This window comes from Piliocolobus tephrosceles, chromosome 14 (assembly GCF_002776525.5).
Source record: "Piliocolobus tephrosceles isolate RC106 chromosome 14, ASM277652v3, whole genome shotgun sequence".
Classification (NCBI taxonomy): domain Eukaryota; kingdom Metazoa; phylum Chordata; class Mammalia; order Primates; family Cercopithecidae; genus Piliocolobus; species Piliocolobus tephrosceles.
In genome coordinates this window covers 41,348,639-41,376,550 of record NC_045447.1, presented here as the reverse complement: position 1 = coordinate 41,376,550, position 27,912 = coordinate 41,348,639, and the positions used below count along the sequence as shown (strand labels likewise).

At 43.1% G+C, this 27,912-nt stretch overlaps 1 long non-coding RNA gene across 1 annotated transcript in view; it reads right to left on the bottom strand.

The window, feature by feature from the left end:
• The window catches only part of LOC116418429, a 35,812-nt gene extending 8,160 nt beyond the window's left edge, over window positions 1–27,652 (bottom strand). The window contains exons 1-2 of the long non-coding RNA XR_004228439.1: window positions 27,340–27,652; window positions 23,221–23,320 (exon numbers count right to left, since the gene is read on the bottom strand). This is a non-coding gene — a long non-coding RNA (uncharacterized LOC116418429). The remainder of the gene's footprint in view (window positions 1–23,220; window positions 23,321–27,339) is intronic.
• Between the last annotated feature and the right edge of the window lie 260 nt (window positions 27,653–27,912).

The window sequence follows — 27,912 nt, the reverse complement described above, 5'->3', positions numbered from 1 at the left end:
AGAATGATTTGGCTTCAGGCCTGGGGCCATTTCTCACTTCTTTTCTCCTGGTTCCCAACAGGAGCAAGAAGAGATCTGCCTGGTGGGGATTAAGGTGACACTGCTCTCTACCAGCTAGGGAGGTGCAACAGGACGTGTGAGGAGATTACCTACCTGGCCCTGCTTACCTGTCTGTGTGTCAAGTTTAAGCCCCTGGAGGGTTATGTGTAATACTGTTTAGGAATCTTAAAAGATAGAGACCCTATTGCTGGGATTATAGGGTGTGGAGACATTCTCGCCTTTCACACTGAGGCTTGGGATGGCTGCCAACCTCAGTGCGCCGTGCCAGTTGCTGAGCCCTACTTTGCACAGAAGTGATTGATTCCAGTGTATTTAAAATAACTAACATCCCAGGAGCCCCTTATCTTTAGAGCACATTCTGCCATTGACTGATACGGACTCAAAGGAAAGTTTCCAGACTCAAGTATAGCTGGGAAACTATTGGGTCTGTGTTAAAAGTCTCCATTCCTCTGGGTGCTTGCCGTGAGACTTTAGACAGGTCATTTTCCCTGTCTGGGCTTCCATTTCCTAACCTGTTATCAAAACATAATAACTTCCAGCAATGTCTGGTTTTCATGGCTAGGTGAACATGCTTTCTAATATGTATACTGTGGCACAAATTCAAGGGCTTATTACTGTTTCCTGAAAAATAATAGAGTTACAGCTTCCAAGCATCAGTTCACAGTAGAAAAGTCAGTATAAGGTAATCAGATGACTGTTATTGAAAAGAACTGATTGGCCTTTAGTTTTAAAGTGTGTGTCTTTCCTAATTATTTTATTTGGGGCTATTAAAATGTCCTTCTCTTGGAAAATGGTGGCAGATCTTAGCTTTTGATGGTTTATAAGTTTCTTTGCTTGACCTGACTTGGAAAAAAAAAATGGACATTCCAAGCAGATTTTCCCTATTTTTACTTGAAATATTGGTCAATCCAAAAGTCTGAGAACTATTGGCTTAGAAGACCAAGACTGTGCCTATTAAACTGGTTTTATTGGCCATGAAATAGTTAAGTAGTAACATCCCAGAACTGCTGTAATCATGGGATGCTAGTTACTCCCTCTACTCAGATCCTAATCAAAAAGTACTTCCTAAAAATGGACTTTTGGAAGTGACGGGTGATGTAAAAGTTCCAAGAGACAACACAGTATGGTGGTTAAGAGCATGCCATCTGTGTTCAAATTCTGCTTCTGCAATTTACTAGCTGTTAATCTCTCTGGACCTTAGCTTCCTTATTTGGAAGTTGGGGATAATGAAAGCACCCCCCCATAGAGTTGCTTTGAATCGATTTGAGGATTAAATACATTAAGCCATGGGAAACACTTAGAATAGGGTTGGCACATAGCAAGTGTTCAAAATATAGTATCTATTATTATTAAAGGCATTTACATTTTAGTAAAGCAATAAGTGTGTCTCCAAGTCAATGAATTCCATCTCGGTGTGTGAAAGTTGTAACTGCAATATCGAAAGTACTCCCTGTAATCTTTGAGAACAACTCACAGAGAAAAGGAAAAGTAGCAAAAAGTCAAGTAGTGTTAAATGTTTTGATTTCCAAAACAATAAAAGAAAATGGATCTGAAAGACTGCACTAATCCTCTTATCAACACGGCAGTCTATCAGAAAATAGAACAAAATGGCAAAGAGATGAAAATAGTGGAGAAAGTGTAAGAAAAATAAGGATGAATTCAGGAAATTTGACTAATAGTACTTCCAGACAGTGAAAAAAAAAAAAAAAAAAAAAAGAGGGTGAAAAATTATTTTCTTTAAAAAAAGATTGATTTCTCCAGAAAGAATGCAAGGGCATAAGTCTCCAGAATGAAGGAATCCTTGAGAATCGGTCCATAGATTAAAAAACAAACAAACAAACAAAAAGCTCACACCAAACAATTACCACAAAGTACAAGAATACTGATGATAAAGAAAAGATTCTATGAGGTTCCAAACAGCAAAACCAAGTCACATACAAATGGTCAGCAATTATAGTGACTAAAGACTTCTCAGAAAGTAACACTGGAAGTGAGAAGATGATGGAACATTGCCTACAAAATTCTGAAGGAAAATTATTTTTGACCTAGAATTCAATTTCCAGCTAAATGAAATAATAGAATAGAGACATTTCATACAAGCAAAATTTCAAAATATTTTCTATCAGGGCTGTGCTGAGCCATATTGAAGGCCAAAGTAAAAGGAAAAGTCGGTAATGCTGACTTTGTCTTTATCTAAAATTCTGATTTTTTTTCATAATGATTATTTTGCACCAATTTTTATATTTTAAAACACTGTTTAAAATACCATTTACTGTGATTACTGAGATTTTGGGTGCTCCTTTGCATTTTGCACTTGAAGCAAGTGCCTCACTTGCCTTTCTCTAGTCCCATCCTTAATTCCCATGACCTTTCTTGGGAAGTTACTGAAATATGTGCTTCCCTCAATAAGGGAGAAAATCAAGGAGATAGACATGGACACAAGGGCAAGGCATGAAACACAGCAGAAAGATCAGGGGAATTCCTGTAATGTTGGTAAAGGGTAATCCTAGGGTGATGGCCATGCCCAAATCAGAGAGGCCAAGAGATCTAGACTGCAGCAAGACAGAAGGCAAGAAGTGGAAACTGGTAAGTTCATATGAAAACACAGAGAGGAGGGCACTAAGGATTAAATTAGTAATAATTTTTTTTACTTCAGCAAATGAAAACACAGATAATTATTATCTCCAGACAAAATCAAAAGTTCAAAAATGAAAATAAATAAATAGATAGATAGATAGATAGATAGATAGATAGATAGATAGATAGTATTCTACTAAGTTCAGCTGTGGAAAGCATTTACATAATACTATAAACACTGACTACTGATCTAATTAACATTATGATATGACTATATTAGGCGGATGGGGTAATAGGAAGGATGGGTACACATGGTGGAAATAGGTGTAAAAGAAAGCTAAATCTTTATTTTCCATAGTGTTAAGCCCAAAATCTGAAATATTAAGTAGTAGCTGACATTGAAAGCACATGCTACAAAAGCAAAAATAAATTACTGGGACTATGTCAAATTAAATAGTTTCTTCACAGCAAAGGTAACCATCAACAACACAAAAACACAGCCAACCTATGGAATAGGAGAAAATATTTCCAAATCTAATATGTCTGATAGGAGTCAATATTTAAAATATATAAGAAACTCAGATGATCCAGCAAAAAAAAAACCCCAAATAATCAAATTTAAAAAGGATCAAAAGACCTGAATAGATATTTTTCCTAATACAAGTGATCAACAGGTATATAAAAAGAATCTCAGCTGGGTGTGGTGGCTCACACCTGTAATCCCAGCACTTTGAAAGGCCAAGGCGCGTGGATCACCTGAGATCAGGAGTTTGAGACCAGCTTGGCCAACATGGTGAAACCCTGTCTCTACTAAAAACACAAAATATTAGCTGGGCATGGTGGTAATCCCAGCTCAGGAGGCACAGGCATGAGAATTGCTTGAACCTGGGAGGCAGAGGTTACAGTGAGCCGAGATTGCACCACTGCACTCCAGCCTGGCCAACAGAGTGAGATTCTATCTAAATAAATAAATACAAATAAAATGAAAAGAATATCAATATCACTAAACAACAGGGATATACAAATCAAAACCACAATCAGATATTACCTCACGCTTGTTAGAATGGTTATTTCACAAAAGTCAAGAGATAACAAGTGTTGTCAAAGATGTGGAGAAAAGGGACCCTTGTACACTGTTGGTGGGAATGTAAATTGGTACAGCCATTATGGAAAACAGAATGGAGGTTCGTCAAAAAATTAAAAATGTGACTACCAGATGACCCAGCAATCCCATGTCTGGGTATATATTCAAAGGAAACAAAATCAGTATGTCAAAGAGGTATCTGTACTCACATGTTCACTGCGCATTATTCACAATAGCTGAGATATGGAAACAACTAAGTGTCCTTAACAGATTAATGGATAAATAAGTAATACACACACACACAATGGAATATCATTCAGCCTTTTAAAAAGGATATTTTGCTACAACTTGGATGGACTTGGAGAACATTATACTAAATGAAATACACTAGATACAGAAAGACAAATGCTGCATGCTCTCACTTATGTGTAGAATCTTTTTTTAAAAAGCCAGACTCCTAGTAACAAGGATAGAATGGTGCTTACTACAGGCTGGGAGGTGACTGAAAAAGGGAGTATTTGTCAAAGGGTGCAAGCTTTCAGTTATGAGATGAATAAGTTCTGAAGACCCAATGTACAGCATGGTTACCATAGTTAATAATACTATGTTACGTACTCGAAAATTACTGAGAGGGTAGATCTCAAGTGTTCTTATCTCTCTCTCTCTCTCTCACACACACACACACATACACACACACAAAATATAACTACGTGAGGTGAATATATTAATTAGCTTGATTGTGGTAATCATTTCACAACGTATATACACATCAAAACATCATGTTGTACACCTTAAATATATACAATTTCTATTTGCCAATTATATCTCAATTGTTAAAAATCAAGTAATAGCAAGTTAATTGAGTTATATAGAGATGTGGAAGGAAAATATCAAAAAAATTAGTCAAAAGAGGTGGAAAAAATTTGCTTTTGGGTGGGAGATGTGGGAGAAGGCAAAGCAACAGGGCTGCTCTTTTTGTGTCAAACCTTGTAGTTATTTGACCTTTAAGCTATGTATAACTTTGAAAAATATAAAAACTTTTTAAAAACGATGTGTTGATAGGTGTTTTCAGTTTAATTGAAATGTCTGGGAAGAATTAGAGAAAAGTACATAGACGACTCATCCAAGCAATTATTAACTCCAGGAAAAACAAAAAGAAGTACAAAAAGAGAGACACAGTAATATGGTTTGGTTATGTCCCCACCCAAATCTTATCTTCAATTGTAGTTTCCATAATCTCCACATGTCATGGGAGGGACCTGATGGGAGGTAACTGAATCATGGGGGCATTGCCCCCATGCTGTTCTCGTAATAGTGAGTGAGTTCTTACAAGAGCTGATGGTTTTATAAGGGGCTTTTCCCCCTTTGCTCAGGACTCATTCTCTCTCCTGCCACCCTGTGAGTAGGTGCCTTCCACCATGATTGTAAATTTCCTGAGGCCTCCCCAGTCATGTGGAATTGTTAGTCAATTAAACTTCTTTTCTTTACAAATTACCTAGTCTTGGGTATTTCTTCATAGCAGCATGAGAATGGATTAATACAGTAAATTGGTGCCAGGAGCGGGGGGCTTCTGTAAAAATACCTGAAAATGTGGAAGCGACTTTGGAATTGACTAACACACAGAGGTTGGAACAGTTTGGAGGGCTCAGAAGACAGGAAGATGTGGGAACATTAGGAACTTCCTAGAGACTTGTTGAATGGCTTTGACCAAAATGCTGATGGTGGTATGGACAATGAAGTCCAGGCTGAGGTGGTCTCAGATGAAGATGAGGAACTTCTTGGGGACTGGAACAAAGGTCACTCTTGCTATACTTTAGCAAAGAGACTGGCAGCATTTGGCCCCTGCCCTAGAGATCTATGGAACTTTGAACATGAGAGAGATGATTTGAAATTGGAACTTATGTTTAAAAGGGAAGCAGAGGCTGGATGCAGTGGCTCATACCTGTAATCCCAGCACTTTAGGAGGCCGAGATGGGCAGATTATCTGAGGTCAGGAGTTTGAGACCAGTCTGGCCAACATGGCAAAACCCCGTCTCTACTCAAAACACAAAAATTAGCTGGATATAGTGCTGGACACATGTAATCTTAGCTACTCAGGAGGCTGAGGCAGGGAGAATTGCTTGAATGTGGGAGGCGGAGGTTGCAGTGAGCTGAGATCGTGCCACTTCACTCCAGCCTGGGCAACAGAGTGAGACAACATCTCAAAAATAAATAAATAAAGGAAGGAAGCAGAGTGTAAAAGTTTGGAAATTTGCAGCCCCACGATGGAATAGAAAATAAAAACCCATTTTCTGGGGAGAAATTCAAGCCCATTGCAGAAATTTGCATAAGTAAGGAGGAACCGAATGTTAATCACCAAGACAATGAGGAAAATTTCTCCAGGGCATGTCAGAGATCTTCATGATAGTCCCTTCCATCACAGGCCCAGAGGTTAGGAGGGAAAAATGGTTCCCTGGGCCAGACACAGGGCCCTCCTGCTGTGTGCAGAGTGTCTTGCATCCCAGCCACTCCAGCAGTGGCTAAAAGGGGCCAAGGTACAGCACAGGATGTTGCTTCACAGGGTGCAAGCCCCAGCCCTTGGCAGTTTCCATGTGGTGTTGGTCCTCCACGTGTGCATAAGACAAGAATTGAGGTTTGGAAGCCTCCATCTAGATTTCAGAGGATGTATGGAAGAGCCTGGATGTCCAGGCAGAGGTGTGCTGCAGGGTTGGAGTCCTCATGGAGACTCTCTGCTAGGGCAGTGCAGAAGCGAAATCTGGGGGTGGAGCCCCAACACAAAGTCTCCACTGGGGCACTGCCTAGTGGAGCTGTGAGAAGAGGGCCACCATCTTCCAGAACCCAGAATGGTAGATCCACCAACAGCTTTCACTGTGCACCTGGAAAAGCCACAGATGTTCAACACCAGTCCATGAAAACAGCCTGGAGAGGGGCTGTACCCTGCAAAGCCACAGTGGTGCAGCTTCCCAAGACCATGGGAGGCCACCTCTTGCATCAGCATGACCTAGAAGTGAGATCTGGAGTTAAAGGGGACCATGTTGAAGCTTTAAGATTTAATGACTGCCTTGTTGGATTTCAGACTTGCATGGGGGCTTGTAGCTCCTTTGTTTTGGCCAATTTCTCCCACTTGGAATGGGTATATTTACCCAATACCTGTACCTCCATTGTATTTTGGAAGGAACTAACAATGAGTTTGATTTTGCCAGGTCATAGGTGGAAGGCACTTGCCTTGTTTCAGATGAGAATTTGGACTTGGATTTTTGGGTTAATGCTGGAATGAGCTAAGATTTGGGGAACTGTTGGAAAGGTACGATTGTGTTTTGAAATGTGAGAACATGAGATTTTGGAGGGACTGGGGCAGAATGACATAGTTTGGCTGTGTCCCCACCCAAATCTCATCTTCAGTTGTTGTTCCTATAATCCCCACGTGTTGTGGGAGGGACCAGCTGAAAGGTAATTGAATCATGGGAGCAGTTACCCCCACACTGTTCTCAAAATAGTGAGTGAGTTCTCACAAGATCTGTTGGTTTTATAAGAGGATTTGCCCCTTTTGCTCGGGACTCATTTTCTCTCCTGCTGCCCTGTGAAGAAGTGCCTTCTGCCATGATTGTAACTTTTCTGAGGCCTCCCCAGCCATGTGGAACTGTGAGTCAATTAAAGCTTTTTTTCTTTATAAATTACCCAGTCTCAGGCATTTCTTCATAGTAGTGTGAGAACAGACTAATACACATAGTATTTTACTTGGCTTAGCACTGAAGAATATTTACGCAGATATGTTAGTGTCAACATTGAACACTGATAAAAACCAAAAATTGTGATAGTATAGTGTGAGGATGAAGGGAGGGAAAGTTGGAGAAGGTTAGGTAAAAGGGTTAAATCCTCTTCTATAGAAGTAGGAAATCAATAGATAGTGTTTAAAATTGATAAATCGAGAAATAAAAGTATGAGCGTATCATTTAGAAATGCAAATATAAGTGGCTCATGCCTGTAATCCCAGCACTTTGGAAGGCGGGTGGATCATGAGGTCAGGGGTTTGAGACCAGCCTGGCCAAAGAGATCAGTGTGGCCAACAGGGTGAAACCCTGTCTCTATTAAAAATACAAAAATTACCCGGGCATGGTGGTGGGCACCTATAATCCCAGCTACTCCTGCTGAGGCAAGAGAACTGCTTGAACCTGGGAAGGGGGGGTTGCAGTCAGCCGAGATCACACCATTGCACTCTAGTCAGGGTGATAGAGTACTCCAACTCAAAAAAAAAAAAAAAAGGGAAGGAAGGAAGGAAGGAAGGAAGGGAGAAATTCAGGTATAAGTATCAGAAGAAACAGCTGAAAGGGTGGAAAATGATTGTCTCAACTCTAGGGAGTGAAAAAGAAAGGAAGAGAGTTAGTTTTCATTATAAATAAGACTTCTAGTATTATTTGACTTTTCAAACTGCATGTATTTCTTGATTAAAACAAAAATTAATGTTAAAAAATAAAACTAGAAGCAGGTAACAGCTACAAGGAGGCTAACTGAGGTTCCAGATAAGGAAGAATTTTTTAATATCTAGAAGTATCCAACAGTGGAGCTGGCTGCCCCTGCAAATAGAGTTCTCTCACCATCTAACAGAGGTATTTAAACAGAAACTATATGCTCAGCCTATCAGAAATAAGGTAGAAGGTTCCAGCTTCATTAAGGAGTTAAACTAAATGAGCTTTCCTATCCTTTTAACTCTAAGACCCTTTTCAATTTTATGCATCTGTGTTAACCGGGATGTTATTGTCATTTATCTCCTAAATAATTTATCTGAGCATTTTACAAGCATTTGCTTGGTACCTATTTTGTGTCTGACGCTGCACCAGGTCCTGGGTTGGGGACAGGACAGCCGAGATAGACAGATGTGGTGTCTGCCTACAAGAATCATTGAAGGGCAGTGCTAGAAAGGCCCTCTGAGTTTGTCTGGTCCAGGTCCTTATTATACAGAGAAGGAAACTGAGGTCACAAGATGGGCAGACACTTCCACAGTATTATACAGCATTAGTGGCAGGGCCAAGATCATATCCCGACCTCTGGATTCCTGTGCCAGTACTCTTTTCCTCACCATGCCTCCTCTGAAGAGCACTTCCTTAAAAACCGTTCTAACAAAAATGAAGCTGCTTCTTCATGTCATTTTACTGATCTCATGTAGGCAGTATTGTGTCGGGAATCTTATATTTGAATTGTAGCAATGTTTGGTTTCCTGGATATCTGCTTCAGAGGGCATGTGGTGAACCCTCTGAGACACTAAAGTTTGCTGAACCCAAACCTCCAAGTCATTCACCAGAAAGATCTAAACCAACAGAAATGAAACGAATTGACATTGCTTTGTCTCACTATCTCGTGAGATGCGTGAGAATTCTTAAGTAGAGAGTTACTGCCTGTGTCATGGGTAAAATCCCAAATCAATTTGTGAGGTTTGTCATTGTTCCAACAGCTATAAAAGAGCCAACATCTGCATGTACCAACATCTCTTTTTAGTATCGTTTCCTGGATCCTTTTTTTTTTTTTTTCCCCGCTTGATTTGGGAGTCATGTCTCTGCTACCTTGAAAAAAATCCCACCATCTTGCCAAACTTCGGTTTCCCCATCTGTCTGCTTGCTCATTTAAACAAGAAAAATCAAGGGCATTAGACTAAACCAGCGGTTCTCAGCCAGGGGCAACTTTGCCCTTACCCTTAGAGGACATTTAGCTCTCTGGAGACATTTTCAGTTGTCATAGTTGGGGTGGGGTGCTGCTGGCATAGTGGAGTAGAGGCCAGGGCTGCTGCTAAACATCCTAAAATGCACACAGCAGCTCCTTCCAACCCAGAATTACCTGGTCCAAAATGTCATTAGTGCTGCTGTTAAGAAACACCAGGCTAGATTCTTTGGCTTCAAGAGACAGAAACCCAATTCCAGCTTGGTTAAACAAAAGAAAAGAAGAAGAGAGGGTGGTTATTGGAAGGATATTATCATTGCTTAAAAACAAGACAAAACAGGCTGGGTGTAGTGGCTCACACCTATAATCCCAGCGCTTTGAGAGGCCAAGGCAGGGGAGGATCACTGAGCCCAGGAGTTTGAGACCAGCCTTGGCAACATAGTGAAAACCCATCTCTACAGAAAAATACAAAAATTAGTCAAGCATGGTGGCACACGCCCATAGTCCCAGCTACTTGGGAGGCTGGGGTGAGAGGATTGCTTGAGCCCGGCAGTTGGTGGCTGCAGTGAGCTTTGATTGCACCACTGCACTCCAGCCTGGGCAACAGAGTGAGACCCTGTCTCAAAACAACAACAAGAGGTAAGAGCTAAGCTGAATTAAAAAAAAACAAAAAAACAAAAAACCCCTCAGGATTAATATGCCTTGATGACTAAGAATAAGTAGTTCAACCCCCATCTGGGGCTACCTCTCCCCTCTCTGTCTTCCTTCTGTTCTCATTCTTTTCATGGGACATAGGACTAGCCACCCAAGCTCTGGGTTTGTATCCTCCCAGTGCCACAACCAGACAGGAAAAGGTCCCTTTCCTAGATCCATTATCGCAAATCCTGGATTGGGAAAGGATTCTGATTGGTCAAGCTTGGTCACATGCTTATCCCTGATATAATTAGGTATCACCTCCACTTGTGAATTTCCTGTAGGTGCAGAATCCAAGAAGAAAAGTGTTGCTGTTGCTCATCCCTGAGAAGATTTAGAAGTTAAATGTTTTTATGTTAAAAAGGCGAAGAGAATCTTTGATGCAAATTGTATTGGCGGCACTACTGGAAACTACCTGTTTCACTTAAGCGACCAATATCAAATGGCTCCAAATCAAACAAATCAACACGAAATTGAGCCAAAATGTATTCTTTTGCATGACTGCTGTAAAAGAAAAGAACTGACATCTTAGAACAGAATAGGGAAAACAAAAGAAATCCAGAGCAACCCTACATTCAGTTTAGCATCCATAAAATTAGCAAAAACATTTTAAAATGGTAATTCACCAGTGCAGTTGAAGGTATTAGAAACACCATTGTATACACTGCTGTTGGAATATAGACTATTCACTTCTTTGGGAAGTATATTTGGTAATATACATCAAGATCCAAAAACCAATTCTCCTCTTAAAAATCGATAATTAAGAGAATAATTCAGCAGAATAAAAAGGCTCTGCATATAAAATATACATATTTGTATTACTTGCAAATGATCAAAAAGAACAAACAACTACAATAGTATAGAAATGGTTTGCCAGAGTGTGTTGCGTCCACAGTATGAAGTATTTTACAGCCATTAAAACCATTCATTATGGGAGCATGGCTGTGGCACTCTTAGTCCCATCTGCAAAACCCCTGTGACTCCTGTTGGTCTCAGGAAAGAGCCAAGCTCTCAGAATAGGTCTTTGCTCAAGTGTTTAAGCAGGTCAAGGCCAAGTTCTCCAAGGTGGTCCCAGTGAAGATGTTCAGCTTAACCAAGAGCCCATGAGATACTATGTGGCAGTGGGTTGGCAGGAGTTGGTAATGGGCACTCCAGCATTGCAGGAGCTTTGGTAACTTACTGTTGGCCTTGCTCACAATGAGGCTGTACACATTCTGCTGACCACAAAGGAGACTGTGGACACCTGGAGTATGGATGTGTCTTCTGCAACAAGTTCCCAGCCAAAATTAAGAGGATGGTCAGATGCATAGCGGGGAGAAGGGGTCGAGTACAATCGGAGAAGCTAGGAAGGCTTCTGACTTTATGCTCCAGGTAGCTGTATATGCCTCCCAGTGTTCACGTGCTTGTGTACTAACTACCCTTCCCTTGGACCTGGGCCAGTCCTGGAACTCTCACTTGTAATAAAAAGAATATGGCAGAAGTGATACTGTATGACTTCTGAGGCTAGGTCAGAAAAAGCCTTGCTGCTTTGACCTGAGTCTCTTGGAACATTCTCTAAGAGCCGTGAACTACTACATAAGAAGTCTGCCATGCTGGGGAAGCCAAGTGTAGGAACTCCGGTTGACAGTCCCTGCATAGCTCTGCCTTCCAGCCATTCCCACTAAGACATCACACATACAAGGGAAGTTGTCTCGGATCCTCCAGATCAGTCCATCCACAGGCTGAATCCTTCTATGTGATTTCAGTCAATACCACACGGAGCAGAAGAATCTCTCAGCTGATCCTGGCCCAAATTCCTGACCCACAAAATGATAATGCAAAATAAAATGGTTGCTATTTTAAGCCACTAAGTGAGGGGGCAATTAATATGCAGCAATACATAACCAGCGTATCACCTTTGGGAGATGCTTGAGAATAAACTCATTATTCCAAAAGCAGATAAATTAAAGGTAAAGAATCAAGCATTTGTCCTCCCTTTCCTTTATGAACTATTTCAGAGTAACCAGATAGTTGATGAGACCAAGCTCTTCTGTATAGAAGAATTATAGCTAATAAAGGAAGAAGGAATATCAGAATTAGAATATCATGTGAAACCTCTGATGAAACCAGACAATAATCATCAATGACTGCTGAAATCATTAGGCAAAAGGCCAGCAAGGAACATTAGAATGGATGGATCAGGCTGCAAACACCTGAATCCCCTGATCAATATCTTAACAAGCCAAGACTGGAGAAAACCAGTGAGCATGTGCCTTCCGATGTGAGGCAACAAGGAGTACACGGTACCGCCTCTAAAACTTTCTTGCCCTCAAATTCTGTTCCCCTGAACTGATAGAACTTCTAGACTTCACTACCAGAAGCCAGAGGAACATGTTAAATGATCCCCTGGGGATGCAGTCAGCGAAATCCAGAACATGGAAAATTCTACAGGACAACCAAGTTTCTTCAATACATAATTGTTTTTTAATAAAGGAAGAAGGGGAGCATATTAATTAAAAGAAGCAAAGGGCCGGGCATGGTGGCTCATGCCTGTATTTCCAGCACTTTGGGAGGCTGAGGTGGCTGGATCACTTGAGGCCAGAAGTTCGAGACCAGCCTGGCCAACATGGTGAAACCCCATCTCTATTAAAATTAGCCAGGTGTGGTGGTGGGTGCCTGTAATCCCAGCTACTCAGGAGGCTGAGCTGAGAAAATCCCTTGAACTCAGGAGGTAGAGGTTGCAGTGAGCCGAGATTGCGCCACTGCACTCCAGCCTGGGTGAAAGAGAGAGACCATGTCTAAAAAAATAAAGAGATAGACATGGTGGCTCGCGCCTGTAAGCCCAACACTTTGGGAAGCCGAGGCGCTCGGATCACTTGAGGTCTGGAGTTCGAGACCAGCCTAGCCAACGTGGTAAAACCCATGTCTACTAAAAATACAAAAATTAGATGGTTGTGATGGCACATGCCTAACACGCCTGTAATCCCAGCTACTTGGGAGACTGAGGCAGGAGAATCACTTGAACCCAGGAAGTGGAATTTGCAGTAAGCCAAGATTGCACCACTGCACACCAGCCTGGGTGAAAGAATGAAACCATGTCTCAAAAAAAAGAAAAGAAAAGAAAAGAAAAGAAAAGAAAAGAAAAGAAAGAAAGAAGGAAAGAAAGAAAGAAAGAAAGAAAGAAAGAAAGAAAGAAAGAAAGAAAGAAAGAAAGAAAGAAACAAACAAGAGATATATCAACCAAATTCAATGTGTAGACTTTGTGGATTCTGATATGTACATTTGTGTGTGTGTGTGTGTGTATTTAAACATAGACTAGGTATTTAGTGATATTAACAATTATTTTTAATTTTAGGTGTGATATAATATTGTGTACATTTTTTAAAAGATAAAAGATGTATTTAGAGATAAAAAGATATATGCATCCCAGATATATCTGGGATTCGCTTCAAATGAATGCAGTGGTAAGGGAATAGGAGTAGATGGGATGTAAGGAGGCAAAATTGGCCATATGTTGATATTATTGAAGCAAGGTGATGTCGATGTGGAGGTTTTAATATCTCTACTTTTAATACATAATTTATATATGCATTCAAAATAAAACAAATAGCTCTGATCAAACAATGAAAATATTGGGGGCAGAGGGGACAGGAGGTATTTCCAGTGAAGTATCTCTGAGTGATTGAGCACAGTAAAGACATTCTTTACTGCTTCCCCTCTCACCAAATCCTCCTGCATTCATAGGACTAGAAACCTAAAGAGGCATCTGAAGTCACATCTTAAGGACGCATAATGGAGGGGAGTTTGGAGAGGGAACAAAATTATTAAGGAGGATTATACTGTCACCACTCGACACAATGGAGACTGCTGCTTTTAACTGCCTTAAACAAGTCTTACTTCATACCAGAGCTGCGACTCAAGGAGACGTCGCCATGGGAAGTGGATCCTGCCCAGTCGATCAAATCTTTCTTCTTGGCTGGGTCTTTGAGTGCAAGTTTTCTGCCTATACAACAAGAGAATGGACGTGGCTCTTAGAATGCACTTGAAATTCTTTTTCCTCTTCATGGTGTCTTTGTGGCCAGGTGTCTTGGAAGGCCCAGGAATGAAGGCGCCTCTGGATAAAGTGGCTGTCCTGCTTCTGAGAGGCTGGGGGACCCAGGCAAGTTACTGTCTTTCTGTGAGTCTCTGTTTCCTCCGGACGCAGTGAGCAGTGGTATAGCATAGGGTTAGCCAGAGGGCTCTAGAGACATCTGGTTCCGCAACTCACCAGCTCTGCAACCTTGTTAGGCCATGCAACTTCTCTGTGCCTTATTCTGTATTTATAAAGTAGGGATGATAACTTCCACCTCACGTTGTTGATGAAAGGATAAAATTAGATAATGCATGTAAAGTGCTCAGTGTGGTACCTAGCATAGAGTCCACTCTCAATAAATAGTTATTACAATTATATTTATTTCTTCATAAAATGTGTATTGCAGCTAATAACCATTAAGGCTCCTCCTAACTCTAATGTTTGAGGATTCATTCATTTATACAACAAATTGTATGTCAGGTGTTGGTGCTAAGGTGAAGACATACCTGGTATTGGGGTTAGGGGCTGAAGTCAGCATATTAGGCAAAAACTGAGCATACTCAAAATTACTCAAAAATACTCAAAATTATCATCAGCTGACCACCCAATCATTTGTTCCTCCATTCACAGGTGACATTGGGGAGATGCTTCTTGGGGGGTGGGGAGCCTGCATGATCCGGGCAATGGAGTAATAGTAGCTGAGGGATCTTTCAGGAAGCGGCATTTTCTTTCCTCCTAGGGCCTGGAATGTGAAAGCCATAAACTGTCCTCTATTCAGAGCAAAGCTGTGCTCCCTCCATTGCTTCTGAGCTCCTAGCCCCAGCTCTGGATGAGAAAACGGAGAGCAGCCTCAGTAGTCACTTTCCTTCAATTTCAAGGCTGCCATGAGATGGTCACCACCTCGTGACCAGGAAGGAGCATGCTGCTTTGGTAGGCTGCACACACCTCCCTGTGTCGGCCAGGCTCCCACCACCCATTCTCATCATTCCACACAAACGTGAGCCCCTACCATGAACAAGGTGTTGCACGGAGCACTGGCAGAAGCAGAGTGAGTTGAAGGTGGCTTCCTCCCAGGACTGCACAGTCACAGACCCCAGCAACAGCAAAGTATGGTCATCAAGACCACAGGAAGGGCCAGAGATGGGCTATGGGGCACTGGGGTCAGGAAGAGTGCCCCATCTTCCTGAAGGGTGATACTGGACCTGGCCCTTGGAGAATAAGAAAGATCTAATGAAGCAAAACACTGGGAGGAGGGTACCCAGGATGAAGAAACAGTATGAGGTACAGTCTGGAGGTAGGAAAGATGGGCTGCATTGGAGTCACACCAGGTAGAATGGTTGGTTGGTTGAATTGGGAGGTGGGGCTGGAGAGGTAAACGGGGCAGATGGCAAAAGGCCTTAAAGTCGGGCCAAGGAGAGTGGACTTGATTATGGAGGCAGCAGAGACTGAAGGACCAGAGCTGGGATTAGAAAGAGGCCCCAAGCATATGTGAAGCTCCCCTACTCATGCCTGCCCCACACCTTTTCATGGGATGTTGCACAGCACACTCCCAGATTTGGAAAGCCCCAGCTATAAATCTTTCAGTCCCAGGATCATTTCTTTCTACAGTGGCTTCAGCAGCAACGACAGGGTCAAGAGAGGTCACCCTTTAGGTTTCTCAACACAGTTGCCCTTCGCCTCTGGAGAAACCACACCACGGTGGAATGGGAGAGGTAGAGATGAAGGCTAAACACAAGAAAGAGGTTTACTCATAGAGTGTCAGACGAAACAACCTGAAGGTTCCCTGCTACAAAACACTCAGAAATGCTGGTAAGAAATTTTTCAATTATTTTAAAGGTACAGCTAAGCTTACAGGAAAGTGAGAGCATTTTCCTTCTTTAAAAAAAAAAAATAGACTTGGGGGTACAAGTGTTGTTTCGTTACATGGATATACTGCATAGTGAAGGCTGGGCTTTTAGTGTAGCCATCACTCAAATATTGTCCACTGTACCCATTAAAGAATTTCTCTTCCTTTACCCCCCTCCCACCCTTCCAACTCTCCAATGTCTATCACTCCATAGTGAGGGCATTTTCAAGGTCAAAATGAAGGGAGAGCTGAGCACTGGAGCAGACAGAAGGCTGCAGCCCCTTGCAGAGTTTGCAGCAGGAGATGTCAGGGAAACAGTGGAACTGCGAGGTTGCTTCCAAGCAGGAGGACAGCCTGGGAAGGACTGTGCTGGGAGGTCCTCTGACAGTCTCACTCTGTGAGTGATTCTGAGTCCCTGGCTGCCCTCTACATACAATGCTTGGAAAAGCTATGCACATTTTGTCTAAAGAAATCACTAGTAAGGTGGACGAGTCCCTGACTTGGTTTACCTCTAACATCCCACACCACTTCTGCCCTTCTCTAAGTCTCAATTTTATCATATTTTAACTGGAAATGATGCCACCACAACTGACCTCACAGGACTGCTGGAAGAATTCGTTCAGTATTCAACTAATACGTATTAAGTAGGGAGTGTGACAAGTGCTGGGATATGGAGTTGAACAGGAAAAAATCCCTGCCTGCTAGGAGCTTACGTTCTGGTGCGTAAACAGACACTTTATAAACAATATGGACATGAAGTGGCAGAGATCAGCACTAGGTAGAGAGGAAGGAGCTCCCCCCAGCCTTGGCCAGGACGGTTGGCAGGCCCTGGGGGGAGGTGGTGTTTGAACTGATTCATGAGGGATGGATAAATAGAAATCCTTCACAAGAAGTGGGGAGGGCATTCCAGGAATGAGCTAGAAAGCCCAGAGTCCAAAGCAGCATGACATGTACAAAAACTACACATGGCACAGGGTTACTGGGTGGTAAAATGCGGGTAGGATGCGGTGAGAGAAAAGGGTCAATAGGGACACAGCTCACATGATTGGAAGACGAGACCCTGGATCGACTTAAGTAAAATTTATGTGAATTTCAGAGAACTCCTCCCTCCTTGCAATAATTCACAATCTTATTCCCACCGCCATGACACCCAGTGGTATCCTCAGAGTAGGAGTCAGCCTACTGCTTGGACTTAACCTACCTTCCCCAGAAAGCAGAGCTTGAGGCAGAGGGCTTTTGAGCTGTCATAGAGATCCTCAACTTACCATGGTTTGACTTATGACTTTTCAACTTTATGATGGTACGAGAGTGATACACATTCAGTAGAAACCATAGTTCAAGAGCCCATACAACCATTCTGATCTTCATTTGCAGTACAGTGCTCAGTAAGTCACATGAGATATTTAACACTTTATTATAAAATAGGCTTTGTGTTAGATGATTTTGCCTGATTGTAGGCTAATGGAAGTGGTCTGAGCACATTTGAGGTAGGCTAGAGTAAGCTATGTTGTTCAGTAGGTTAGGTGTATTAAATGTATTTTCAACTTATGATATTTTCAGTTTTCGATGGGTTTATTGGGACATAACCCCATCATGAGCCAAGGAGCATCCGTATTTTACTAGGGAGCAGGAGTGAGGAACAAGGATAGTGAAGCAGGCAAGAGTGAGGATACAAGGATATATGATGGAGACGGCCACTGCAAAATTCACCTCATTATTCAATCTCATGGAAATGTTCCCCGAGAAGCCATGCAATCTGTGTCTCAGGTAGGGTGAACAACCATCCTGGTTTTCTCAAGATGGGGGGATTTTTCCAGGATGTGGAACTTTCAGTGCCAAACCCAGGAAGGTCCTGGGAAAATGGGAATGAGCTGGTTCCCCAGAATCAGGACCACTGGATTTGAGGATAGAAAAATGGAAAGATAGGGAAGGTAACACTTGATGGTCTTGATTGCTTTATGAAGTGCAACATACAGAGATGGATGTGGGAAACTAAAAATGGGGTATGAATAGTTGAAAGAAGTGGAAGAATGAGTAAAAACACAGCCTAGTGGCATTAAGAGCCTGGCTAAAATTGAAGACCTTGAATTGTTGCTGAATAGTATTGATTTATTCAGTCATTCATTCACCCATTGATTGTTGGTTACCATGGAAACATTGATCAGTGATGCCATTTTGGCCATACCAATACATGTCAGAGTCTCATGGAAGTTCAGAGCTCCAAGCTGTCAACCAGGGTCATGACTCCATCATGGCCACACCATTTACATTACTGAATGTTCTCATTCTCTACCACAGCTGCCACTACTGAGTGGATGCTGATGCTCCCCAAATCTCTAGCCCCAGCCCAAACGTTTTTCTGGGCTTCAGACCTACAAACACCCAACAGGTACCTCAGTTTCAATATCTCCAAACCCGTATTCATCATCTTCCCCGTAAAACCTGCTCCAGCAAGGGAGAGGACTTTCCCAGACAGTCTGTGTATAGGAGGATACCAGGTTACCTTCTCACTATCTACTTCCTTGCTTGGTTCTGAAAATGCCATGTCCAAGGCTTCCCCATGGTTTGAGGAATCATGACTTTCAGGGGATACATGTGGGACAAGCTGGAGGAAAAGTGTTTGAGGCAGAGAAAACAGCTAATGCTAAAGCCTTAAGGCAGGAAAAATGTATGTTCCAGGGGTGGAAAGAAGGTCAGTCTAACTGAGGTTGGTAGACAAGGAAGAGTCTGGTTCAAAGGGAAGTCGGAGAAGTAAACAGGAGCTAGATCACATCGAGCACTGTAGGTCAAGTGAAGGAGATTAGACTTTCTTCTTGGAGCAAAATCATTTAAGGGTTATAAACAGAAGAGTTGGTGCATTAGCCGGGGTTCTCCGGAGAGACAGAACCCATAAGATATATATAAATGTAGAGAAAAAGATTCATCATGAGGAATTGGCTTATGTGATTATCTGCTATCTGCAAGCTGAAGGCCCAGGAAAGCCAGTGGTATAGTTCTCATCCAAGCCCAGAGACCTGAGAATCAAGAGCACTGATGTCCGAGGACGAAAGAAGATGGATGTTCCAGCTCCAGAGAAGAGAGAATGTACCCTTCCTTGACCTTTTTTGTTCTTTTCCAGCCCTCAATGGACTGGATGATGCCCACCCATGTTGGGGAGGGTGGAGCTTCTTTACTGTCTGCTGATTCAAATGCTAATCTCTTCTGGAAATACCTGCACAGACATACTCAGAAATAATGTTTTGCCAACTATCTGGGTATGCCTTAGTCCAGTGAAGCTGGCACACAAAATTAACCATCACAGTACGCATGATTTGATTTATACTTTTAAATACACCTTTAAATTTGATTTCCACCCTGGTTGCTGAGTAGACAATAGAAAGTACGGGAAAAAGACAAACAGAACATAGGCAGGGAGACCAATAGAGGGAGACCAGGAGATAGGCAGGGAGACCAGACTGCAGTAATCTAAGTGAGAGTTGATGTTGGATGGGACTAAGATGTAATTGTGATGATGAAGAGAAGTTTCAGATTCTTGATTAATTCTAGGGGGCCTTCAACAGGACTTAAGTATGAGGCATGAGGAAATAAATCAAAGATGTGTCCAAGGTTTAAGCCTGATAAGTGGTGTGAATGTGTGTTATTTACTGGGACGGGGAAGACCTGCGAGAGGAACATGTTTGGAGGCAAAAGGGGAAGCAGGAGTTTGATTTGGGACAAAGCAAGTCTGAGACAACTATCAGACATCCAAATGGAGGTATAAAATATAAGGTTGGACATACATGAGTGTGAGCTAGACAGAGCTGGAGGTAGTTTTGGGAGGCACTGCAGCATATTCAAAGCTTTGGACCAGAGGAGCTCACCAGGGAGAAGATGGATCTAAAGAAGGAGATATACGGCCAAGACTTAGAGCACTATGACATTTAGAAATCAAGCAGCAAATGTGCAGGGCTGCTAAGGAGACTACAAAGGGACAACTAAAAAGATATGATATTCTAGAAGCCAAGAGAAGAAAGTAGTTCAAGAAGGGTGTGGCCAATTGTATCAACCATATCATATGCTGCTGAGAGATCAAATAAGGACAGAGAAGTGACCACTGGAGGTCATCAGCAGCCTCGTGAAAAACAGTCTCAGTGGGCTGGAAGAAAGAGAGGACCCATGGCAGAGGGGTGAGCAGAGAATCGAAGGTGAGGAAGTAACACAAGAGACAACTCCCTGAAAAGGGCTGCTATGAAGGACAGCAGAGAACTAGATCAGCTGCAGGAAAAGGTAGGGTAGGGAAAAGGCTCTGCAAACCCTGGAGATACTGGAACGGGTCTGCATTTGGGGGTAATTATCTGAGTGGAAAGAAAGAAACTAGAGATGCAGCAGAGATAGGAGAATTGCAGAAGCAAAGTCCTTTAGAAAACCAAGAGGCCAGAGGATCAAGCTCACAAGTGAAGGGGGTTTCTCTTGGTAAAAGCAAAGACACTTTATCCATAGCAATATGAAGACAGGAAGGAAATATGAACACAAATTCAGACAATTTGGGAGGTGTGCTGGGAAGATAAAGGTCCTCCTTTATCAAGGACACAGCCAAACCATATCAAGGAGGACCTATATAACTGCTTCTATTTTTTTTTCAGTGAAATATGAGGTGAGGTCATCAGGTAAGAATGAGGGAAGATAGGCCGGGCGCGGTGGCTCAAGCCTGTAATCCCAGCACTTTGGGAGGCCGAGGCGGGCGAATCACGAGGTCAGGAGATCGAGACCATCCTGGCTAACACGGTGAAACCCCGTCTCTACTAAAAATACAAAAAAAAAAAAAAAAAAAAAAAAACAAACTGGGCGGGGGGGGGGGCGCCTGTAGTCCCAGCTACTCGGGAGGCTGAGGCAGGAGAATGGCGTAAACCCAGGAGGTGGAGCTTGCAGTGAGCCGAGATCGCGCCACTGCACTCCAGCCTGGGTGACAGAGCAAGACTCCGTCTCAAAAAAAAAAAAAAAGAATGAGGGAAGATAACAAGGTGGATGACCCTTGGGAGAGATGAGAGGCCCCAGTAAGTGAGGGAGGTGAGGGAGGCAGGAGGTAAAAGATGTGAAATAGTAGTTGTTTTGAAGACTGGGGAGTGGAACACATAGTGAAAGGTAGGATTGCTGAGCAGGACTGAGTGCTCATTTCAGATTTGTGGTCATGAATTTAAAGCAAGACCAGTTGGTCTAGTTATGTGTTTTTCTCTCATGACATTTACCTGCTTGAATTCAGGTGTGTAGTAGTCAGATGTGTAGGCTTAAGCAGAGAACAAATATGAAGGAAGAAGAGTGGAATACAGGAATTAGAAGTACTTGAAATAGAGTAGTTATGATGATGAACCACAGAAATTAAGCTGGTTAATGAAGGAAGTGAGAACCTGAGGGAAATGACAGATAGTGGGAAAAGTGGAAGGGCCAGTGTATTGGAAGTCTTGATGAGGTGGATTGGAAATATTACCCCAAGGGAGCTGGGATGAAAGGAGGTAGCAGTCAGAGAATGTAGGTTTTTAATGGTGGTATGGTCATTGACAAGACAAAGGTAATGAGTGGCTGGAATGGGATAGATCAAAGGAGTAAATTAAAAAGAAGATACATTAGTCTGTTCTCACACTGCTAATAAAGACATAACCCGAGCCTGGGTAATTTATAAAAGAAAGAGGTTTAATTAACTCGTAGTTCAGGATGGCTGGGGAGGCCTCAGGAAACTTACAATCATGGTGGAATGAGAAGCCAACATGTCCTTCTTTACATGGTAGCAGGAAGCAAAAGTGCTGAGCAAAAGGGGGGAAAGCCCCTTATAAAACCATCAGATCTTGTGAGAACTCACTCATTATCACCAGAACAGTATGAGGGTAACTGTCCCCGTGGTTAAATTACCTCCCACTGGGTCCATCACATGACACGTGGGGATTATGGGAACTACAATTCAAGATGAGATTTGGTTGGGGACACAGGCAAACCATATCAGAAGATCAAAGAGAGACATGGAACCTAGAAGCCAATGTATTGGATGTCTCACCCGTATGAATGCTGAAATTACCAGGAATGGTGTGAGGAAAAAGGATAGACAGGAAGACAGTGTGCCAGTGCTAAAGACACCCACGAATGAGGGTAAATAGAGCATTCATATGGGCATCAAAGGAGTGGAGAGTTGAAGGAAGAGGGAGAAGGAATGGGTTTGGAAGTGACTGCAGAAGGCAAGGAGGACCACTTACCCAACTTCCCCATCTTAGGCCCTCAGGTACCCAGTTTTTAAGAGGAAAGACACCTTCCACCTCAGTAGGTTGTAAAAAAAATAATGTCATGAGCAGATATTCAACTTTCATTTAATGCAAAAAAGTAAGGGAGCACTCAGAGAAGTAGTTGAGGATATTGGAAAGAGTGTAATTGACAGCCATGAGTTCACAAACCCACAGAGAAAAGGTTTGGGAGCGTAGGAAGGAATGGAAAATTGAGTCAAAACAGAGACTGCTCAGAGTTGCATGGGCGTTAGGGTCCTCTTGACCTGAGGAGCCTGGGTTTCTGGAGATGACTAAGGTGGACAGGAATGAAAGGCATCCTGAAATTAGTCTTGAGGGTCTCTTAGGGAAAGATAGACTTGAGACAAAGGGCACAATGCTCATTAGCAACAATTCTCTACTGTGCCTGTGAGTAATGCAGAAGCCAGAATGAGTCCCTCAAGGGATTGTTCTCTTAAGTGGAGTTCACTGTGAAGGCTTCTGGGGAGGGTCCATCTACCCTGAAAATGGATCCCTAGGGCTGACTTTTCCAACTCTTCAGGTGGTGCAGTGTTATGATGCTCTGGAGCACAAGGAGCTCAGAGCCTGCCCCTTTGCTGCTGGTGGTGTGGTGGTGTGGCAGGCAGGTTCCCAAATCATTCCACACAAGTGACATTTGTGTAAACACCATTGCAATTTCTCTGTTGGAGTCTGCAGGCCCACCCTCAAGTTATCAGGGAGAATTTTAATTTTTCTATATTGATAATAATCTTAACAAATAATAAAATCATATTCTACGTCCTCTAAATGTAAGGTTACCAGATAAAATACAGGACTCCCAGTTAAATTTAGATTTCACATAAACAGTGAATGCTTTTTTAGTATAAATATATCTCAGATATTGTATGAGACATATTTCTACCAAAAAAATTATACTTCATAGCTATTGCCACCTGATGTTAGTACCTGTGTGTATGCATTTATTATATATTTATTACACAATAAAGAGATTTATTATAAGGAATTGGCTTACACAATTTGGAGGCTGGCAAGAACCAGGATCTGCAGGATAAATCCACCAGCTGGAGATCCAGGAGAGCCAACAGCATAGTTCCAGTCTGAAGGCTGTAGGCCTGTGAACCAGAAAAAGAGCCAATTTCCCAGTTTGGAGGCCGTCAGGCAGGAAGAATCCTCTATTACTCAAAGAAGGGTCAGCCTTTTCTTCTAGTGAAGTGTCAACTGATTGGGTGAGACCCACCAGCATCAGGGAGGGCAATCTGCTTTGCTCAGTCCATCGATTTAAATGTTAATCTCATCCAAAACTACCCTTGCAGAAACACGCAGAATAATATTTGACTAAACATCTGGGCACCCCGGAACCCAGTCATGTTGATACACCAAATTCACCATCACACTGTTCATGTTTGCACTGTTTATTATGAAACTGGGACCAAGCAGTAACATTAATGAGAAAAGGGAGGCAGACCCAATCTCAAGGTGTAATATGGCCATGTTAACTAAAGATGAAAGAGTATCACAGCCCTGTAAGAAGCAAGCTTTCTCAGAAGTTCAAATAGAGAAAGTTCAAACTGAGTCATCCACACACAGCCTTATAGTCATGACAAATTCCAAAGAACCTGCCCCTTAACAGGTTAGCCCCATAGTAACACTGTAAGTAGCCACTTAGTGTCAGCAACTAAAAAAAAAAAAAAAAAAAAAAAAATTCCATCATATTAAATGTATGGGTTTCTATTTTGATTTTGTTTGTAGCATTGTATTTAATTTATAAATTTGTTTTGGTTTGATTGTTTATAAGGCTATATCTAGTTTTACATGTCTACATACTTATATAATGTTAAACTAAAACTCATTTAAGTAACACATTAAGTACCAAGGAGTCTGTGAGATTTTTCTCCTTTTAAATGGGTTCATTAGTCTGTTATTCTTAGTTTGAGAAACACTTACTATAATAATATAAAAGCATTTATGGCCCTTTTTTAGGGGATTTGTGTTTTGGAGCATGTCATTTGCATAATTCATTGAATCAGATATTATTAGAGGGGTTTTTAAACAACAAATAAACAAAAGTGTGTACTGTGTGCTACACTGAATTAGAAAATGTTGCACATTTTATCTCCTCTTAGATATATATAAAGCATTTTAGTGAATAAAAGACTTGGAGAAATTGGGCAGAAAAAGATGTCAGATGCTGTTTCACTCAGTGTTCCCAAGCTTATCTGAGCAAAGAATACCTCTATTCCAGTAACTATCAATATCCTAAGAAATAGCTTTCTTTGAAAAACCAGTTTGGAAAACATTCATCCATAACACTATCCAGAATAAGGATATTCTATTAACACTTTTGTGCCAAAGACTCTTCTAGCAGCCTAGTGACAGCTATGGACATCTTCTTAGAATAATGTATTAAAAATACAAAGGAATACAAAGGAAACCAATTATATTCAAATACAGTTTTCAAAATAACTTTAAAACAAATGGGAGTACCTGAAGGAGAAGAGAAGAGGAAAGGACAAAAGAAATATTTAAAGAAATAATAGAGGCTGGGCACAGTGACTCATGCCTGTAATCCCAGCACTTTGGGAGGCCGAGGCAGGCGGACCACTTGAGGTCAGGAGTACGAGACCAGCCTGGCCAACATGGTGAAACCTCATCTCTACTAAAACTACAAAAATTAGTTGGACGTGGTGGCGCATGCCTGTAATCCCGGCTACTCGGGAGGCTGAGGCAGGAGAATCACTCGAACCTGGAGGCAGAGGTTGCAATGAGCTAAGATCACACCACTGCACTCCAGCCTGGGCAACAAGAGCAAAACTCCATCTTGAAAAATTTTTAAAAAGTCACATGACCATGCTTTACTTCAAGGGGACAGAGGAGTATATGCATCCACATACCTAGAAGTAAAGGAGAATTGGATAAGTGGTGAACATTAATTATCTTCCACGATTACCTGTGATACTAAAAATTATTTCCACACCAACATATTGCAAAAAGAGATCAAAACAGAACATGCTCAAAGAATGTGAACTGTCCCATGAACCAGAGGTCCTACCCAGAAAAGGTGGGAGAACTGCAACTCCTGCCACACCTTATCCTCTCAATACATTCCCAGTATGGACAGACAAAATTCCAAAAAACCCAAGGACATCTGGGTGGCAGCTCTATTTGATTAAAAAGTCTCTTAGTTGGTGGAGGTTGCCGTGAGCTGAAATCGTGCCATTGCACTCCAGCCTGGGCAACAAGAGCAAAACTCTGTCTCAAAAAACAAAACAAAACAAAACAGTCTCTTAGCTGCCTAGAAACCAACTTTCTTTGCACTTGCTATGCATACAGTCAGATACCTCTACCACTTGTTCATTCAATATCCCTCATCTATGCCCAGCTGATGGAGAAACCCATCAGGTACGGTCTACACCCAGGAGTCTAAACAAAGCACTTTGGGAACATAGACGAAGGAGCAAATCGTTTTTCTAGTGTTTTGCACTCTGACCTAGCCACTTTTTTCCTGCTTTTGTGATACAAACCTAGGTCCCCCACCTTGCCAACTCTGCAGCTGAGCAGCTTTGTGGCCATGGCAAATCCCTTCACCTGGAATTGTGAGGCTCGGTTTCCTCAGCTGTAAAATGGGAATGATAACGCCTACCTCCCAGGATTATTGTGAGAACAAGAATGAGATAATGTCTATAGAAATGCGTTTTGTGTCAGGCCAAGTTATCATCCCCATCAGCAGCATCATGGCTGTCTTCTACTGTCTAGAAGGGGAGCCCCAGGGCTGGAGAAGGCCCAGGGAAGAGAGGGGTTCCCAGGCCGACCCTCTTACTCTGGGGGATTCAGGGGCCTCTCTCTAATTAACTCTTCCTGGCAGAAGTTTCTTGCTGGACGTGTTTGCCTACCAGTGAAAAGCCAGGTGAGGCTTCCAGGAGCCGCCTACTGGCCCTGACACACCAGGGAAGAATGATGACTCACCAGACTCTAACAGCTTTGCTGACAGGCCCATTGGCCCAGTCCAGGCAGAGGCTGGAGAGGGCTGCCCAGGGTGCAGCGCGGCCATTAGGTTTTATAGAAGTGAAAGAGAGAAAGAGAGAGGGAGGGGAAGAAAAGGGAGAGATAAAGGAAAAGAAACAAAGGCCCCAAAAGGGAAAAAGAATGGAAGAAAAACAAAGTAGAATGGTGGTTAGGAGGGTCGGTGGGATGGGTAGTTGTTTAATTGATATAAAGTCTGTTTTGCAAGATGAAAAAGTTCTAGAGCTCTGTTGCACAACAATGTGAATACAGTTAACACTACTGAACTGCACACTTAAAATGGTTAAGATGGTAAATTTCATGTGACATGTTTTCCACCACAATTAAAAATATTAAAACACATTTTTAAAAGAAATGAGGCCAGGCGTGGTGGCTCACGCCTGTAATCCCAGCACTTTGGGAGGCCGGCCGAGGCAGGTGGATCACGAGGTCAGGAGTTCAAGACCAACCTGGCCAACATGGTGAAACCCCTTCTCTACTAAGAACACAAAAAAATTAGCGGGGCGTGGTGGCGGGAGCCTGTAATCCCAGCTACTTGGGAGGCTGAGGCAGGAGAATCGCTTCAACCCGGGAGGCGGAGGTTGCAGTGAACCGAGATCGCGCTATTGTCCTCCAGTCAGAGAAGACTCCGTCAAAAAAAAAAAAAGAAAGAAAAGAAAAGAAAAAGGGGAGGAAAGGAAGAAAGGAGAGGGAGGAGAAAGAAGAGAGAGAAGAGAAAGAAAGGAAGGAGGCAGAAGAGAAGGAAGGAGGAAGGGAGGAAGAGAAAGGAAACGGAAGGCCGGAGGGAGGAGAAAAGGAAAATTAAAAGGAAGGAGATGGAGAAGTGAGGAGGAAACGGACAGAAAGAGGGAGGAATGCGACAGATAAAAAGGAAGAGATGGGAGACGGTAACAAACAAGAAAAATAGCTGACAGGGAGGAGGAAGAAAGAGGAAGCGGCGCAGGTCTACAGGCGCCCGCGCACCGCTTCCTCCCTAGGCCCGGCCCAGCGCTCCGAGGCTGCTAGTGACGTCGCCGCCCCGCCGCCCCACTGCCCCGCCCCGTCCCGTCCCGTCCCCGCGCCCGGGCCTTGTGAAATCGCGCGCGCTGGCGGCCGCCGTCGTAGATCTTACCGCTCTCCTTGGGTGGCTGCGAGTCCCTTGGCCGTGGGCCCTGTGCGCGGCCAGCCCCGGCGGCGGGAGGGCGATAATTGCCCAGAGACGCAGCACTTATCTGGGCCGGTTGTGCAAGGCGCACGGGGGGAGGCCACGGGCGGCGGCTCTCACGCCTCAGCGGCCAGGCATGCGCGGGGGCGAGGGCGGGCCAGGGTCCCGGGGGGCACCTCCAGCGGTTCCCGTTGCGGACGCCGCCCCGTTCCTCCGGAAAGAGCCGCAGCCCGTCACCGCTGGGGATGGGGAGACCCGCGCTCCCATCCCGCTTGGCCACCTGTTGGGGTGCGTGACGTCGGTCGAGTTCCACCCGTGCCTCTGAACCCCAAGCGCCTCCTCTGTGTACTAGGGGTAAAAACGCCACCTCTCTGAGCCTCTGGTTGAGAGGATTAGAAATTATGCAGGAGAGGCCTGGAACATGGCCAGGCACACATTAGGTACATGGCAAATGGTGGCCTCGATGCCCATAGACTGCCAGTCAAAACCAGGGTTCAAGTTGTGTCTGCCACTGACTTGCTGGTGACTTTGGGACATTTA